This window comes from Ascaphus truei, chromosome 1 (genome assembly GCF_040206685.1).
Source record: "Ascaphus truei isolate aAscTru1 chromosome 1, aAscTru1.hap1, whole genome shotgun sequence".
Lineage (NCBI taxonomy): Eukaryota > Metazoa > Chordata > Amphibia > Anura > Ascaphidae > Ascaphus > Ascaphus truei.
This window is the reverse complement of record NC_134483.1, coordinates 445,951,788-445,969,845: the sequence shown is the minus strand read 5'-3', so window position 1 is coordinate 445,969,845 and position 18,058 is coordinate 445,951,788.

Sequence of the window (18,058 nt, the reverse complement as noted above, 5' to 3'; positions counted from 1 at the left end):
CTGACCCACCCAATCTCATATTGGTCCCTGTGGTCTAAGCAGCCCCCATTAGTGTAGTGTCTGGTGGTGCACCTGTTGGCAACAGGACTCCTGAGTCTCCCGCATGATGGTGTGTGGGGATTGCCAACCCAGACAGGCAGCTGAGGTACTGTACTTGAGTCGTACCTATATCCAGTGCAGCACCTCCATCTCATCAGGATCCCAGCGTCCGCTTGTGGATGGTCCTGGTGAAGAACTCCTCTGTGGTGCACCCCTCGGTGCAATCACTCCCATCCATACATAGGGCACCTCACCAGGGTGTGAGGGCAAACCTCCATAATTACTGCTGGCATGCCCATAACTTACCAGGCCTTACTGTCAGCAGGAGAGATGACTATAGCCATTTTACAGCATGGTTACATAATATTGTACCTTACTAGGTTGCCTGTAATTTTTCCTTTTTATACCCCCACATGGGTATAAACTAGAAACTGTGGATGTAGGGTTAACTGTGTAAGCCCAGTGGGCTAGTTAATGCATTCTCTGTGTATTCCCTTTGCCTCATGGGCCTGCAGCTGTCTGTGCAAACTTATAAGTGGATTGCCTTGTATGGGTGGCCCCTTATGAGAAATAGCTGCACAGAATATGCTTATGAGAACAGAGTCTCCTGGCACATGAGGGGAAAGGGAGGTGATATTTTGGCCTGTCTTGTCTGTCAGCAAGGTATTCTTAGCTGGTGTCCTAGAGAAGAGAAGGTTTTAGAACCCCACATGATAGGTGCAAATGGTGGAGTGCAAGCTCTTGTGTCTACATGTTTGTTTTATGAGTTCTAAACCTGCAATGCATTGTGTTTGTCCTGTGATTTAAACCCAGGTTGGTGAATTGGCATGTGAATTACATGTGAATAAGCATTCCAATGCCCCAGCTCAGATATGGAGTGCCTGAAAGTGAACTGACCCTGTTATTTTCTATGTCATATTCCCTTAGCGGAACTGTGAAATTTCTTGTGTGTCAGTTTTAGGAGGATATTTGGGTGGAAATATAATTATTTTGGTTGCAGGAGTTGTGGGGCCAAAGTGCTGGTAGTCACTTAATTTTCCCCAGCAAGCAGGCATGATTTGACGGAACGCAGTGTGAATTACACCAGGGCCTCCCTGTGCCCCCAGACTCCTGGATTTCGAGTCCAAATCTCCCCAAGTTATTTTCCTAATAAGTATAAGGTCCCCCAAAGTATATTCTCTGTTTCTTGTGTTTGTGAAGTTTTCAAGGTCTTATCCGGATGAACCACCGTTTATTTTTCTGCCTGTTTAGCCTTGTGATTGATCCCTTAAATATAAAGGTGTATTTGGCTTAGCCTAATGTGACAATCAGATATAATTTTCTCTCATGGGAAGACCAATGGTCACCCTAGGTACCTTGTAGATTTAATGTTGTATGATTATGCTCTAAACAGACGATTTTAATCAGTATCTATTGTGTGAAACTAATGCAATTGTCTGAGTGTCTCATGTCCAGGTGCAGTCCTTCCAATTAGATGAAGATAAAGGTGACGCAAAAGCGCTTTTCATCTAAAGTGGAGAGGCCCATTCCAGATTCTACCCAGTCAGAGTATTTTTCCTGGATCCATGTTACACAAGTGCACCCACAGTCGCTTCAAAATTAAACCTCAACAAAGGAGGGATGGCCTAAAGACACAGCCGTTCTCAGTTGGTGTTTTGGTTCATAAGAAAACCCGGCACTAACCAAAAAAAGGAGAAAAGTTCATAGGAAGAAAAATCGGACCTCAACATATGAACTTTTAACTTTTTAATAACCTTTCTTTTTACAGGTTTTATTATTTTAATTACAATGTTTATTCTATTAGGTTTATATACTGTAAGTGGTGTCCACATAAAGACGATAGGGTAGTAACAAGAATATTTTGTTATATAATGGAATCCTGGTAAACAAAGCCCACATCTTAGTGCAATATATCCCAATGTACTATACATACCCAATAAATTGCACCCCAGGAACACGAGAGTTATATTTAACCCCTTGGAAAAAGACAAGATGCTATAAGATATTTGTAGAACTATATATATATGAAATTGGTTATGAAGGGAGTAGAAATAAAAGTTTACCCTAGTGAAATTATTGACTCTGTGATAGAAGGATAGATAAATTATTATCCTGCAACTAGACCAGGTTATGTTGTTTGGGAAAGTGGTTCCAGTGTTTGAAGGTAGAGATGAGGGTTGGGATTTGTTGGGACTTGGTGGTTAGATTATTTCGCTGGGAGCGAAGCTAGTGGATGTTTTTGTATGTGTGTCTGTCCTACTCATTACTCTCTGTGTTATGAACAGCAAAACTTTGGTCCTGAAGTGCGTTGCAACCCCCCCACCGATGCTATGTCTCTTTTTGGTGATGAAGATGTCAGCAGTCCCCCAGAAGAAGAGACCGAAAAAAAAAAGAAATCAACTGGGCCGATACAATGGCCAGAAAGGAGTCAAGTTATGTACTATGGGACTATTTTTTTGGTCCGGCAGGACTATGATATGGTTAACTGTTCTTTAAAAAGACTGTCTCTAAAGGAAGAGGGGGCTGAGAAGATTGGAAAAGAGGAAGGTGGGGAGGTCACCCAAGGGCGTGTGTCAACCACAAGGAAAGGATCACAAGTCAACCATTTTGCCTATGGCAGCCATTTTGTCTGTTCCGATATTCTGAGTAAATGTAGTATGTAAGATGTATGTGTTGGGCAGTCGCTCCTAGGAAATATTAACCCACACCAACCCCCACTTATGATCAGAAATAGAATTTAAATAATGTAACGAAATTGAAAGGCATTAATTATTAAAAATAGCTCAGTTAAGAGAGTAGTGGGAAGTCTAATACCCTATTAGGAATGTATGATTTATATGCAAAAGGGGATTTTTCAGTAGTCAATATAAATGTTTTTTTCACGATACTAAAAGACGCTATTTTTAAGGTTCAGCAATAGATAAGGACAGTAGTTTTGCAAAATTGTATGGCATTGGGTTATCTGATGGCAGCACAAGGAGGGGTTTGTAAATTAGTGGGTAAAGAATGCCGTTTTATATTGACACCCAATCAAAAAGTTTACACCATGATATGGATACTCTAGCAGAAATTTAATCTAGAATGCAAGAGGAAACAAAAGAGTTTGATTTTACATTTGGCCTTGAAAATTGGCTCGATGTATTGGGAATTAAATTCTTTTCGGAATTAGGATAATCGCAGGTTTATTACTCTGTGTGTATGAATTAATCTAGATGGCTAAAAGTGTAATCAGCTCTATTTTTTGCCAAAGAAAGATGTTTCTGCTTCTAGCTCGACCATTATGTATATACCTCCCACAAAGAGAGCGAGAAATACCAATAGTCTTGGTACTCGTCAACCACCCATATGTTCATCTCAAACGAGATACCTAAAAGAGATAGGTTTCTGCAGGCACATGGTCTCTTGGAGGTTTCTTCCTTGGAGTTTTTCCTCTCCTGAGTGGTTTGCAGAAGAATAAATGGGATTGGTCAATTGATTTGTTCTTTCAGAACAAAAGGAGGGTATGTAAAGTTAAACCTGTCTTCTGCCAAGTTCTGGAATTGATAAGGTTAAAAAGAATACGCTGGCCTTGCTATTTTCACGGGAGGCTATCGTAAATAGCTACAGACCAACTGTTCAATGCCTGTCAAAATATTGTTAAAACAGAGGATAGGGCTGCCTTATAAGTCACCATTGTATATGTCTCTTGCTCAGCAGTTAAATGTTTTAAGCTCTACAGAAAAGGCATTATGTGAAGGATACATGCAAATTTAGATGTGTACCCATATTTGTAACAGATGACAACTGTATTTTTGTCCCTGCCTTGTGTATAATACCTGCTTGTGAACCATTAAAATTTAGTTGTAAGAACTCAGCCAAGGTGCCTCCCTGAATTCTTACGGCTCCGAGCTCGTATATGTCATACTATTTGAAAGCATCCCATATCTGTTGCGTTTCAGTAGCTCCCGGGAGAAAAGGTTTTGCTTGCCCTAGAAGGACCTGATCTGTAGAGATCTAACACCTGTAAAGAGAATATGTTGTAAATTAATAATAGAGAAGAAATACAGTAGTGTACTGCATGAATTACATTGTGGTACACATATGTTTCTATGGGACCTGGTTGAAATGCATATGTGTGTCATTGAATTTCTGTTCATGCGTGTTTATATAGAACCTACTTGAAACGCTTATGCGTGTCATTGAATTTCTGTGCACTACGGATATCCGGGTATTATATAAAAAAAATAGATACATGAATTACATAACATTACCTGCAGTATCTCTGGATGTGTTTCCTGCATGAATGATGTTATATTTTGGGTGAGAAATTAATCGCACTGGAAAGATTTAATACAATAGCACCCAGAAAAAAAATGGTTATCCTTGAAACCTCGGCCTAAGCATCCACTCAAGCTTCATGTGTGAGGGGCAGTCTCAAGACTTGGACTAGGACCCATAATTATATTTGAAGGTAAATCTCTGTCCCTTTACAGTAGTACTCTAGGTGTATCTGGATGTTACCCTGTCCTTATATAACAGTAGTAGACAGTACTGTATACAGTATGTATACAGTATATTCGGGGACAATACAAGGAGCTTTCAAAAGAACTATTCATCCCACGGGCAGTACTAAGGACTCGGGGCCATCCCTTAAGGTTGACGAAAGGAAATTTCACCAGCAACAAAGGAAAGGGTTCTTTACAGTAAGGGCAGTTTAAATGTGGAATTCATTACCCATGGAGACAGTGATGGCAGATACAATAGATTTGTTCAAAAAAAGTTGGACATCTTTTTAGATGGGAAAGGTATACAGGGATATACCAAATAAGTATACATGGGAAGGATGTTGATCCAGGGATTAATCTGATTGCCAATTCTTAGAGTCAGGAAGGAATTAATTTTTCTCCTTAATAGGGTTTTTTGTTTGCCTTCCTCTGGATCAATAAGTAAGTATAGATATAGGATAAAGTATCTGTTGTCTAAATTTAGCATAGGTTGAACTTGATGGACCTACAGTATGTCTTTTTTCAACCTCATCTACTATGTAACTATGTAACTATGTAGTACTGTAAATGTATCTTAATGCTACCCCATAGAACTGGTGTGGTATGGTATGAAAATCACCTTAGAAAATATGTCAAAGCAACAAAGAAAGGAGAGCTTCACAAGGGGATATGGATGATAGATTTGTCTCCTATGGAAGCATAAAGGAAGCAAAATGCATTGAGACCCAACATCCACAGTGTTGATAGCCCGAGAGAGGACTATAAAAGAGATCCGTTACTTATTTCCAGCCGGCCGTAACCGACACCATCAGATGAGATTGTAACTCACACCACTCCTGGGAGATCCTGGTTAACCTCTATTTTATATGTCCTAAATAATTGACTTCTTGTAAGTGTGCATTTTTTAGGTTTGTTATTATTATGAAGTATAAAAATTATTTGTATATCACCTGCGCTTTAAATCTTCTTTCCTCTGAGATCACCTTCACCTATCTGATCATCCACATATCATTTGCCACAGATTGTGATATGCTCAATTTATTTCACTAGAATGTGAGTACATTCTTTGGAGGATTACCACAAATTTAGACCACCATGTCACTGCAATATTACCCTATAGCGCTTCTTGTGTTTCTTCTTTCCCTCGGTGTCGTCTGTCGCTCCCTTTTTCTTTTAAGACATTGCATTCTTGAAGAAACATTTGACACTGTTTGTTACCTAAGTAGAGGACCTGTTTTTTAGTCTTTATTGACCTATCTATATTGTTACACTCTAATCACTTAATTACTCACTGTGGTTAACATTGTATTTACTTCTTAAGTCCTGGTATTATATTCAAATACTCCCTGTCGCATGTGGTGAACACATTCACGATTATCAAGGTTTCTGTTCTCTAGTTTTGCACATCTATATTTTGTGGGAGTGCCACACCAGACATTTTTGAGAAAATATGTCAAGCCAGCAAAACAAAGAAGAACTTCAGGGCAGCGTTTGTTACAGGAATTAGACTGTACGTTTTTTAACTTGTAACAATTATATAAATCATATAAATAACGTGTTACCCACTGTTGTAGAACATTCGGGTATGACCACTTCAATGTGACTATACTGTAAAATAAAAAATAATATGTATTTTACACAAAACTTGTTTTCTTCCAACAATAAGAAACAGGAAACTAAAATAAAGGAATTTTTAAGCAATGTATCACCAGTTAAGTATATCATTAAATTCAATATTACTTGCAATAGCAAAGGAGTGATATATGCATTAGATTGTAATGGGTAGAACGATCAGGAAGCTAAAAACGAGAATAGGGGAACATATACGCAATATTTTAAATGGTTTGGAGACTCATAGTGTATCACAACACTATAAAACTAAACACAATATGAACCCAAAATGTCTAAGATTCTGGGGAATTGAAAAAGTGGAACATGATTGGAGAGGAGGAGATTTCTGTCAGAAAATGTCCAGGAGAGAAACTTTCTGGATATTCACTTTACAGACACTCACTCCTTTGGGTCTAAATATAGACATGGAAATTGCTGCTTTTTAATGAATGTACTGCTGCTTTTTATGAATGTACTGTTGCTCTCTATGAATATATGGGGTTATATACTATTTAGGGCTAATCAACACATTGTTTTATAAGGAACCAAAAAGAGGGAAGCTATGACAGTAGCCGTTTAAAGGGAGTTATCTCAATGCATTTTATATATTTAAATTTTTAACCGCAATGTATTTATAGTCTCCAAGTGAAGATTCTGTGCTCATTGTAAGGAGTCATCAGAATGTATGCATACATAATGAATATGATAGATCAACAACCAGGTAGATTTGAATAAGGGGAGGAGCACACAATTAAACCACTATAAAGAACACTGCATTAACCCACGATGACATCAATGATGAAGCCAAACCAGGCGAAACTAGTTTGATGTGGACATCCCCTTTTTGGTCTTTTGGAGCCACCATACCTGTGGAGTCTGTAGATCAGCTAACCAACACTGACAAACAGCAGGGAGCTCTGCACACGGAGAGGCACAACAGACTGTGCACGAATCTGAGAAAGCCTCCCATCCCCATGGACCCAGACAGACAAGTCAGGAGTTGAGAAAAAGTGACTGAAAAGCAGCTCCAGCAAGGAAGTTTTTAAAGGACACTTGCAGCAATAGAAACCACCACAATCCATGTGGTTGGTCATTTGTAAGTGTATTTTTATCTCACCTCCCTTATTTTTGTAATAAACAGTATTATGCTATGCCTCTCTCCACTTTTTAAGGTAACAGCAGAAGGAAAATAGAGGAGTATGCACTACGGGAACAAATACACAGGCAAGTGTCAAGTTCTCTACTTCTCTATAGATTAAGATACTGAGTCTCGACGCCTATTATACCACTTGTGTGTGGTGTTTTTTGTTGTTGTCTTTTTTCTACATAAGGAAGAAAAGAGCAATAAGTCCACGCGCTGGAGGACAACTTTATTTTCTACCAGGTTTGTATATCAGCAGGCAAAGGTGTCAGTTTCGGTAAACAGGAGTATCAGCCACTAAGGATTTGTCTACAATTTGGAGATAATCTTTCAGCAATCAGTGAGTCATTCCTGAAGAGCAGTAATCCCAGGGGATAGTATAACAGTATAATAATCCCCTTTTCCTGTAATCTATAATAATGATTCAAATATAGCTATTAAATAAAAACTATATATACAGTATTTTCCATTGAGATACATAATCATGACACAAAGCCAAACATAAAAAGACTAGTTCTAATATAAGTATTATATGGTATATTAATACAGTGTTCTTGATTAGTTATGTTATGTTTGGTGGGTGTACCATGTTATGGCTGTCACAGGAGACCATTTTTACTACTTTTAACACCAAAAACCTTCCAAGATCACTATCACCAAGCACAAGACAAAGTAATTGAATAAACAGAGTTTATTCTGGCAGAACCAGCAAATACGCAAAATAGAAAGCAGATATACTCTCACCAAACTGGGGACCTGGGTGGAAGACTCCAGTCTCACTAGGTGCAGGGACCCATTTGAAGAAGGCTTGCTCTGTCTGCTTCTCTTCCAGGATATCGGAGTGCTAAACACACAGCAGCCACTCTGAAATGTATCTCTAGCTGGTCACAGTCAAGATCCAAACTCTTTCACAGAATGTCTCTTAGATAGCCAAGTGCTCTGATCAGCAATGCCCTTTATATAGCTCTTGGTGGCTATCCTTTACATGGGACAGGGCTGCTGACCAACCAGAGCACGGATTGGGTTGGTGCCACCAAAGCCAGAGGATGGGGGCGTGCTAAGGCACTCAAGACTTCCCACTCGGTATGAGCCATAGAGTCTGCAGGGAACAAAGGCTCTCCTTCCTGAGAGCCCATCCCCAGACTTATTGTCCCCTCTCCCCACTTATGCAATGTCTTGACACCTTTGTCTTGATAATATCTTTTCTATGGAACAGCTCAGCTGAGTGAATTGCTGAATCTCTTTCTATGAAAGGATACTTACAGGCACATACATACAGATGCAGCCACAAGTATCCGAACACTTCCCTTGTAAAATCTCGGGCAATCTCCCAGAAATGCTGCAACATTTCTGTAACACTTATGCAGACAGACTAATGGCCTATCGGATTATCCCAGCGGGGGTCCCTGGCAGTCCCATTCAAACTGAATCATCCGATGGGCCATTAGTCTGTCTGTAGAAATGTCACAGAAATGTTGCAGCATTACTGGGTTATTGCCCCAGATTTTTCAAGGCAAGTGTTTGGATACTTGTGGCTGCATCTGTAATTTACCTTTTGCAGGGTTTACCCTTTAATCTCATCACATTTACAGTGATTACACATTACAGAACAATGCTAGCACACTAAACTGGAGGAATAGCTAACACAGGAAATAAAGTGTTTTACAGACAATATCTTGATACATAAGTGTTTTTACGTTCCCTCCCCAGACATTAAATACATTTGGCTGAATTAAACATTATTGACACAACCAGAACACACAGTTTTATGGGTAGCTAGCTGGGTTTGACCTTTATTTTGTGATGCTGGCTACCCCTACCGTCACAATGGCTTCCATTTTTTTTTTGCGTAAGTGACGTAATCTTAAAGGAAGGGAAGAATATCCTACCTGATTGGCTGGCTGCTCTCCCTTTCATATGACATCACATATAAGGGTGATGTATTGTTTGTGGAGAGAGGGGGGACTGTGCTGTTTGTTGTAACAGGGGAAGGGCTATTCTGTGTCTTTACAATTTTATTTGAATAAACAATAAGTACACTAATAGTTAAAGAAAGAAAATAAAAGTTCAATAAAATGTATAATATTATGGTAGTGTAGCCAGGTCCCCCACTTCTTTTGAGGTTGTGCCACTTGCTGCGTTACCTCCAGTTGTGCAGGAGAGTGCGGGGGTGTTGCGGGGACGTGCGGATGCGTGTGCATGCGTGTCGAGGGCTCCGTTACTTGCAGGAAGAGAGTGCTGCCATATTAGGAGGTTCGCACATGCGCATAGCATCGGAGGCGGCCATTGTAGGTTGCGCAAGGGCAGTGTAAAAGCGCTCGTACGGCAACCAATCAGGTAGGACTCTTAGAGGAGACTACAACTCCCATGAGCCTTAGGAGTGTCCCACCTGACGCCAGTGAACCAATAGGAGCTAAAGGATTGCTGCAGGCAGGACAAGGAAGCATATCACAGGGAGCACGAGCCAGAGTGAGGGGGAGAGAGGTAACGGACAGAGGGTCTGTGTGGAGGGCAAGTAAGCCTCTACACTAGGCCAGAATACAACCCCCCCTAGGCACAAGGCAGGCCCTGAGACATATTTAGCTTGTTATGGTACAGGGACAGGCCCTAGGTGAGGGACCCTGCCCCTTAATGTTATACAGTGATAGTTAGGGATTAAGTGGACGCTGCACTCCTTAAAGACACTATCTTCAGAGTGGGATCGCCTCTGACGGATCATCACGCTGGTGAAGCCAGGATGGCACGCAGGAGATCGTCGGATCCTTTTTGAAGATATTTAAAGGCCCAGGTGCCGTTGCACTGGGCAGGTATCATATAATATAAGTGCACCAACATACCGGCCTATACCCAGGCACTGATCATGCCTAATAGGGTGAGTTCTTTGGGGACACTGTGGGACTAGTGACCAAGGAACTTTACATACTGTTGAACTCTCGGGGACTCTGTGTGAGATACACATTTCTCTGGACACGGTGTGGGACACGGTGGTGGGTGGCACTTCAGGAGAGTAATCCCTGCAAGTTGTATAGTATTCGCGTACATATATATCTCTGGTTCTTAAAGGAGAATACTCCTTCACATCATTACTATTGTGTCAGTAAAGGTTATGTTATTTTGCATTGTGTGGGTGGTTATTATTGTGTCCTGTGAGGGGCTACTTCCACACTGCTAGGATCAATCACAGGTGGAGGCGCTGCACCAGAGTAAGTACACACCCCAGGCTCTCCGTGGCAGAAGCTCAGGCTCCTGTAGCAAACAGGTATAAGTGCAGCGGTGGGTAGTTTCCTGTTTATAGGGAAACATGGCTACATTTTGAGGCGCTGCTGAGATTCAGAACTGGGGTGCCCGAAATCAGTGTAAACATGTCAATTGCAATAGTGTCCTCATCTTCCCGCGAGGAGGTATATGACTGGGCCTTGGCGATGCAAGTATTGTCCCTCCGAGCGCTCGCAGTAGGGCAAGTGCCCGTGGATGCCGTTTCGTATAAAAACCTGAATGCCCTAAGACAGCATCCCCACATACAGGGTAAAATAAGAGTCCTGGACCGCCGCAAAGACACTGACGGAAAGTGGCACGCCCTATTAGTGAGAGTAGGGCAAAATATAACAGAGGGGGAAGGGCCGTCCAGTGTGTGGGTCCAAGAAGCTAAAGGATCCAGTTGCCCCGTTATCTACCCCACAAGGCCCATAAAATCAGAGCCTGACAGTTCTCCCCCAGAACGAGCGCGAGTCACGTCACAATTGTCTCCCTCCACTCCCGAGAGTTTTTATGGCGATGATTTCAGTGCACTAGCCTGTTCTAGTGCAAGCTCAAGTATAAACAGCCCCGGTTCGAGTAAAATTGAGGACATTCAGCTACTAGCCAAGGCTATACTGCAATTGGGTGGGTCCAAATTTGAATCCCCACCCCCGCAGCCATACCGCAAATTAAAAATCTTTCCAGGGACCAAGCCTACTCCCAACGGTGAAGAGACCTTTGAGGGTTGGAAGGAATACACTTCACAGGTATTAGAAGAATGGACCTGTTCAGATGCGGTAAAGAGAGAGCGAACAATGGAATGTCTACGGTCTCCCGCGTCCACTACTATCAAAATGTATAAGGACCAGCATGAGATGTCACCGCTCAGCAGATAATGGATTCTCTTATCCGGGCCTATGGAAAGGAAGATGACGTACTGCTGCGGCCCATTTTATTCTAAAACATCACCGCATTTTTCCGTGATTTTTTTTTGAATGCTACGCACTTCACCGGGTGCATGCCGCATTCATGTTGCATTCTCAGTTGCGGGTCATGCACGGGTCATGCGCAGTTCATGCGCAGTTCATGCGTTTATTGAGAATGGTTCGGATTTAATCGGTTGCAATTCTTCGCTTGTCCGCCAGATGGCAGATATTCATGATTTGTAGTGCGCATGCGCTTCAGTAATGTGTCGACTTGCAGGTGTTTCGTTTAAAAACGATACCAGTGTGCTATTGTAAATTGGCCTTGGGTCTGAAGGAAGTGGTTGCAATAATGTATCAATTTAGGATTTTCATATTAAAGAAAGACAAAGACCAGTTTCTGTTATTCTCCAGAGACCCGCCACCATGAGTGTTCAAGTGCAGCCCGTTTTCCAAAAACCTGACAGAACGTACGCGTATTTGATATGGGTCGCGATTAATGCAACAGATGATAAGATGGCAACAGTTGTTCAAATGTATCAGTATTTTATCGAAAACTATAACTTTTACAAATTTTTGCCAGCTCCTCATGTGTGGAAGCGTGCAATAAGGAAAAGGTTATGTAGCGATCCATGTTTTTATCGTATTGATCCCGAATTTATTGGAGGGTATTGGTGTGTATCACCGAATTTTTCCTGTATCTATGATCATGCAGACGGCAAAAGGCGAAAGGTCGTGTTAAAACCAAGTAAGAAACGACAGTCGCTGGCAAGCAATGTGCCAGCACTAGCTTCCAATAACGGTCCCACCGTCAGTGACAACCCTTGCTGTCTGTCTACGCACAGATACCTGCAGCCTGAGCTGGATTTCGTGTGCAGTTTCGAGCAAGCTTGCATGTACCTAAACGATTTCCAGCCTCATCAGCTGACTACAGGTGTAATAGTCCCGCTGCCAACTGTCAACGTGTATGATCAAGAATACTGGACTGGCAGTGGCCCGGCGCCGGCGCCAGCTGATTGAGAAATTCTATGGTGAGTAATGTTGACGTATTTTTTTCTGTTTTTTTTTTATTTTGAAAATATCAATATTGGTGCGATTCAAAAGTCAAGCGATTCTCCTGTAAGCAATATCATTGGCTGAGCAGCTTCTACAGTACAGTACTGCAGATAGTGAACAATTGGTGGAACGCTAGGCGCATGAGCATTGGAACCTTCTTGAAACGCATATGCGTGTCATTACATCGACGGTAGGCGCATGCGCATGTGAACAGGAAACGCCCCCCGAGAAAATTATTGGTGGGACTGGCTGGAAATGTCTTTAGGGGACTGACCATTACAGTAAACTTTTCTTTTTGTTTTTCCTCAGAAAAGAAAACGGCTAATGGAGGGATTTCGATGGATATTATCGCTTTGTGTAACAATGCCTGCACATTGCTGAATCGGATTTTAAAAACCACGTACCGGAGTCTACAGTTTAGTGGCCGTTGTTATTGATTAGGATAGAATACCTGAAACAGTATGCTGATGTTTTCCGACCGTACAGTATACAATACTTTTTTAAATATACTCTGTAATAAACCCGAAAAAATAAAAAGTATGCATTTATTCTACATGTATTACAGTATACAGTATGTGTCTTCTATACAGTACCAGTACATACTGTACAGTACAGTATGTGTCTTCTATTTTTTTTAATACTCTTGTGATGTGCAGTACTGAGCATGTATACAGTACAGTATGCCTGGACAGTAGTGTACATTCTAGAAACACTGTATTTTGTTACAATATCAAAGGAGCCAATGGAACAATTTAAAACAAATCAACATGTTCTTTTATTGGTGGAGTAAGTACAAAAACATGTATTTACAGTACAAATACTGTACAATGTAAAAACATTTTAAGTGCACAGCAATTCAAAACATCAACAGGTGTATGGTTTACTGCTAGTGAAAACATTTATGTACAGAAAGTAAAAACATTTACAGTCAGTCAGTATGGTTTACACTCACATGTTGTTATTAAAAAAATTCTTTATTCATAAAATATACTGCTGCGGCAGAGTTTATTCGAGCATTTGCCCGTTCTCTGCCGCAGCAGTAGCCTGGCGCGCGCCCGAGAGTGACGGGCGCGCGCCGAAGCAGCGGAAGAGCGCCCTCCGATCGGGGCGCTCTCCCTACCGCTGCCGGGTACGCCGGGTCCCCCGGAACCCCCTGCCGCTGTCCCGCGATCGCGGGACACCAGGGCTCCCTCGGGGAGCCCCTGGACGCGCGTGCAGGGGGCGCACGCTCCCGAAGACGCGTGACCGCGCGTCTATGACGCGCGGCACGCCGAGGGGCGGCCACTAGCAAGCCGGGAGATTTCCCGGCTTGCGGTACCGACCACACTCGAATAAAGTGTGTCGGTACTGTACAAAACGCAACATCTCTTTTATTAAAGAACGGCAGGTCAAAACATTTACAGTGGGATGGTGTGCAGAACAGTCAGTCAGGCCTGCACCACTACAGTCCTCGAGGGCAGCAAACAGGCCCGGTTTTCGGGTAACCTTTGAAAACCGGGCCTGTTTGCAGCCCTCGGGGACTGGAACAAAACATTTACCAAACATTTACAACAGTTGAACACTAACGCAAATGCGTACCCCACCAGATTGTCCTTCCATGGCCGATGCCTTACATGGCGCAAAATGCCATTAATGCAGTCTCGAACGCCTTTCATTACAGGATCTGTAGTTGAAAAAAAGTGCCGCAATTCATTCAGATTGGTCTTTCTTAAATTGTCAGGAAGCGCCTTTTTTAAGCGATTTCCTTCGTAGTTCACTTTGAAGGCCCACTCGCAATACATCAAGTAGGACACGTGCTTAAAAATTAAAAAGGCATACTTGTGGGGTGCACCAGCACTCATCACCCTATACTTCTCCCTGAGTGCCGGTGGCATATTGTGCAGGATGATGTCGGGCACCGTATCGATGCGAGCGAATGTAGGTGTTCTTCTGTGAGCGGGTGTGCTTGTGGCAGTGGGCGAGGGTAGGTTGTCTGGGAGGAAGCTTTCCTCCTGTCTTGGTCGCCGTGTTTTCTCATGGCATGGTCTTGACGGGGTTGTCATGTTATCCTCCTCCTCAACGGCATACATGTACACAAAATCTTCTGGTGGAGGGGGTGCACTTGGTGATGGAAGGTGGTCGATGCTCCTATTAATCACATCCATGCCACCCTCCTGCTCCGGCGTCGGGGATACAGGGGCATGAACACCGAGCAAATTATGTATCCCCGCTATGTCAGCCTCTATCTTCTCCATTCGTCGATCCATCCGTTGATCCATATTTAGCATCCGTTGCTCCATATTTAGCATGGTCTCCAGAAGCAGATCTATCTTTGCCAGCACAATAGAGTTCCCGGCGATATCCACACTTATCCCATTCAGCATCCGGTCTATCGAGCTGCTTCTTGTGCATGGCGTGCTGTGGACATCTGGGTGGATGGGTGCTACGGAGGATGAGATGGGGGTTCCATGGAGAGAAGCGGCATTGTCGTCAAAGAAGGGTGGAGGAGGTGACCTGTGGATATCCGGGAGAGGAGAAGCGGCAGCGTCGTCGAAGAGGGATGGAGAAAGTGACCTCTAGTTTCCGGGCGAGAAGCGGCAGAGTCGTCTAAGCGCAAAGGAGAAAGTGACCCGTGGATTTCAGAGACACCAGCGGCAGCGGCGTCGAATAGAACTGGCGAAGATGGCCCGTGGGTTTCCGGGAGGGCGGCGGCGGCAGCATCGAGGACGAGTAGTGGAGAAAACGGGCTGAAGAATTCCGGGAGAGCGGCGGCAGAGTCGTCGAAGCGTATGGGAGGAAGTGGTCTGCGGGTTCGATGGGTTGGCTGCCATTTGTTTTGCATTGAGTGTACATCACCGTATTTCTTCTTGACATAATAAGGCTGCTGTCTATTAAAACAATTAGCCTTTGGAGTCAGCAGAAGGTTTTCTTTATTGGCCTTAGCCTGTCGCTTTGTCCTTGGCATGGAAACGGCTGCCGCCTTTCGCTTTTTCTGCATGACAGAATATATATTTTTTATATTGCTGCATATTTATAGAACAATATCTCATTGTATACTACAGTATTTGTACACCAAATGATGTGCTGTGCTTTTGGCCTACTGCACTGTAACTTACTGGATTGTTTTTCTGTACATTGTAGGGAGACAACTCTTCTGGTCGACAAAATAAATGAGGAGAATGATGAGAAGAGTGCATTAAGGGTCAAATACACTCTGCAGGAAAAACACAATCTGACTGTATCTGAGACCAGCATAAAGAAGATGAGACACAGAATTGGATGGAAATATGGACGTGTGAGGTTAGTACTGGACAGTACAGGAGGTAAAAGTGTTGTTTAAGAAACTGTACTGTACCACTAAAATTATTTATTCCTTGTCATTACAGAGCGTACCCCATGATAAGGGACGTTAACAAAATCAAGAGAGTGGTCCAGGCCCAGGCATGGATCGACAGTGGAGAAACTTTCCAGGATTGCATCTTCACTGACGAGTCTACTGTATCGCTGGAGAGATTTGCCACCTATGCATTCCACAAAAAAGGTCGCATATCTATGAAGCCGCGGCCAAAACACCCAGTGAAGATGCATGTATGGGGTGCCATCTCTAGGCGTGGACCAGGATGCATTCTCATCTTTGAAGGTAAAATATATAAAATATAATGTAGCCTTATGCACTGTACTGTACTAGTGTGCAGTTTTTTAAGCACTTTTCATTTCTTGTTATAGGAATCATGAATAAAGCTTTCTTCCAAGATAAAATTGTGCCTGAGATTGTGGAATACATAACACGCGAGTTCCGGGATGGTCACCGTTTCTACCAGGACAACGATCTGAAGCACACCGCGTCAACAGCGCATATCCTTGAGCGCGGTATCAACTGGGTGAAGACGCCAGCGGAGTAAGTGGGGTTACCGTGTCTCATTTTTTCCCCACTGTTTTTACTGTGTACTGTATCTCTTAAACTAATTGTCCTTTTTTCCAATGACAGATCGCCAGACTTCAATCCGATCGAAATGGTCTGGCATCAGCTGAAGGACCATATCCGAAAAGTGGTGAAACCCTCCAAAAAGGATGAGTTGGCGAAAGGCATACTGAGTTTTTGGAACGATGTACTCACCGTGGAACGCTGCAATAAATATATTGACCATATCGCGACTGCGTTGCTCATTGTGATCGCTCGTAATGGGCAAGCATCAGAAAGTTAGTATGGTATAGTACTGTAATGTAGTATTTTAAGTACATTATGATACAGGTAAGTATGGCACAGATTTTTTCTTTCCTAGTAGTCAGAGTATACAGTAGTTCCTGAATAGACTAGTTTGACAGTACTAACTGCATACTGTAGTCCAATATGGAGTAGCTATACAGTACACAATGCCATAATACAGTATGCACCTAGAGTACAGTAACTGCTCCATTTTTTTCTTTCAAGAGACAGCAGCACCAGCCATCTGGTTACATAGTATTTAACAGTAGTCAGAGTATACAGTAGTTCCAGTATAGACTAATTTGACAGTACTAAATGCCTACTGTAGTCCAATGTGGAGTAGCTATACAGTACACAATGCCATAATACAGTATTTATTTATTTATAAAATATTTTACCAGGAAGTAATACATTGAGAGTTACCTCTCGTTTTCAAGTATGTCCTGGGCACAGAGTTAGGACAATAATACCTGTTTACAAATACAGTTAAATAAATGAACAGTGTATACATTGTATACAAGACATTGTATGCACAGTTAAAGAAAATATATATTATGGGCGAATGAAACAGTTACAGACCAGATCAAAATGTGAGACAGCCTTAGATTTGAAAGAACCTAAACTGGTGGTGGATGTGAGAATCTCTGGTAGGTTGTTCCAGTTTTGTGGTGCACGGTAAGAGAAGGAGGAACGGCCGGATACTTTGTTGAGCCTTGGGACCATGAACAGTCTTTTGGAGTCTGATCTCAGGTGATAAGTGCTGCATGTGGTAGGGGTGAGGAGCTTGTTCAGATCGCTGTGTAGCTTGCCCATAAAGAATTTAAAGGCAAGACAGGAAAGGTGAACTTTGCGCCTAGACTCGAGTGATGACAATCTAGTTCTTTGAGCATTTCGCAGTGATGTGTGTTGTAGTTGCATTGGAGAACAAAACGACAAATTGAATTGTAGAGGGGGTCAAGTTTGCTAAGGTGGGTTTGAGATGCCGTGCCATATACTATGTCTCCATAGTCAATAATTGGCATTAGTATCTGCAGTGCGATACGCTTTCTGACCAGGAGACTTAGGGAGGATTTGTTCCCCTAGTTTGGCATAGGTCTTGGTTGTCAGGGTATCAATGTGCATTCCGAATGTTAAGTGGGAGTAAAACCATAAGCCCAGGTATTTAAAACTAGTGACAGGGGTTAGGGTGGTGTTAGCGTTGGTTCCAATCTGGAGCTCAGTCGCTGGAAGCTTTATGCTTTATGCACCTAACTGCTCAATTTTTTTATACAGTAGTTCCAGTATAGACAAGTTTAACAGTACTACACAGCACACAATGCCATAATACAGTACGCACATAACTGCACTAATTTTTTGTTTTCTTGTCTTTTCAGGAAAAAAG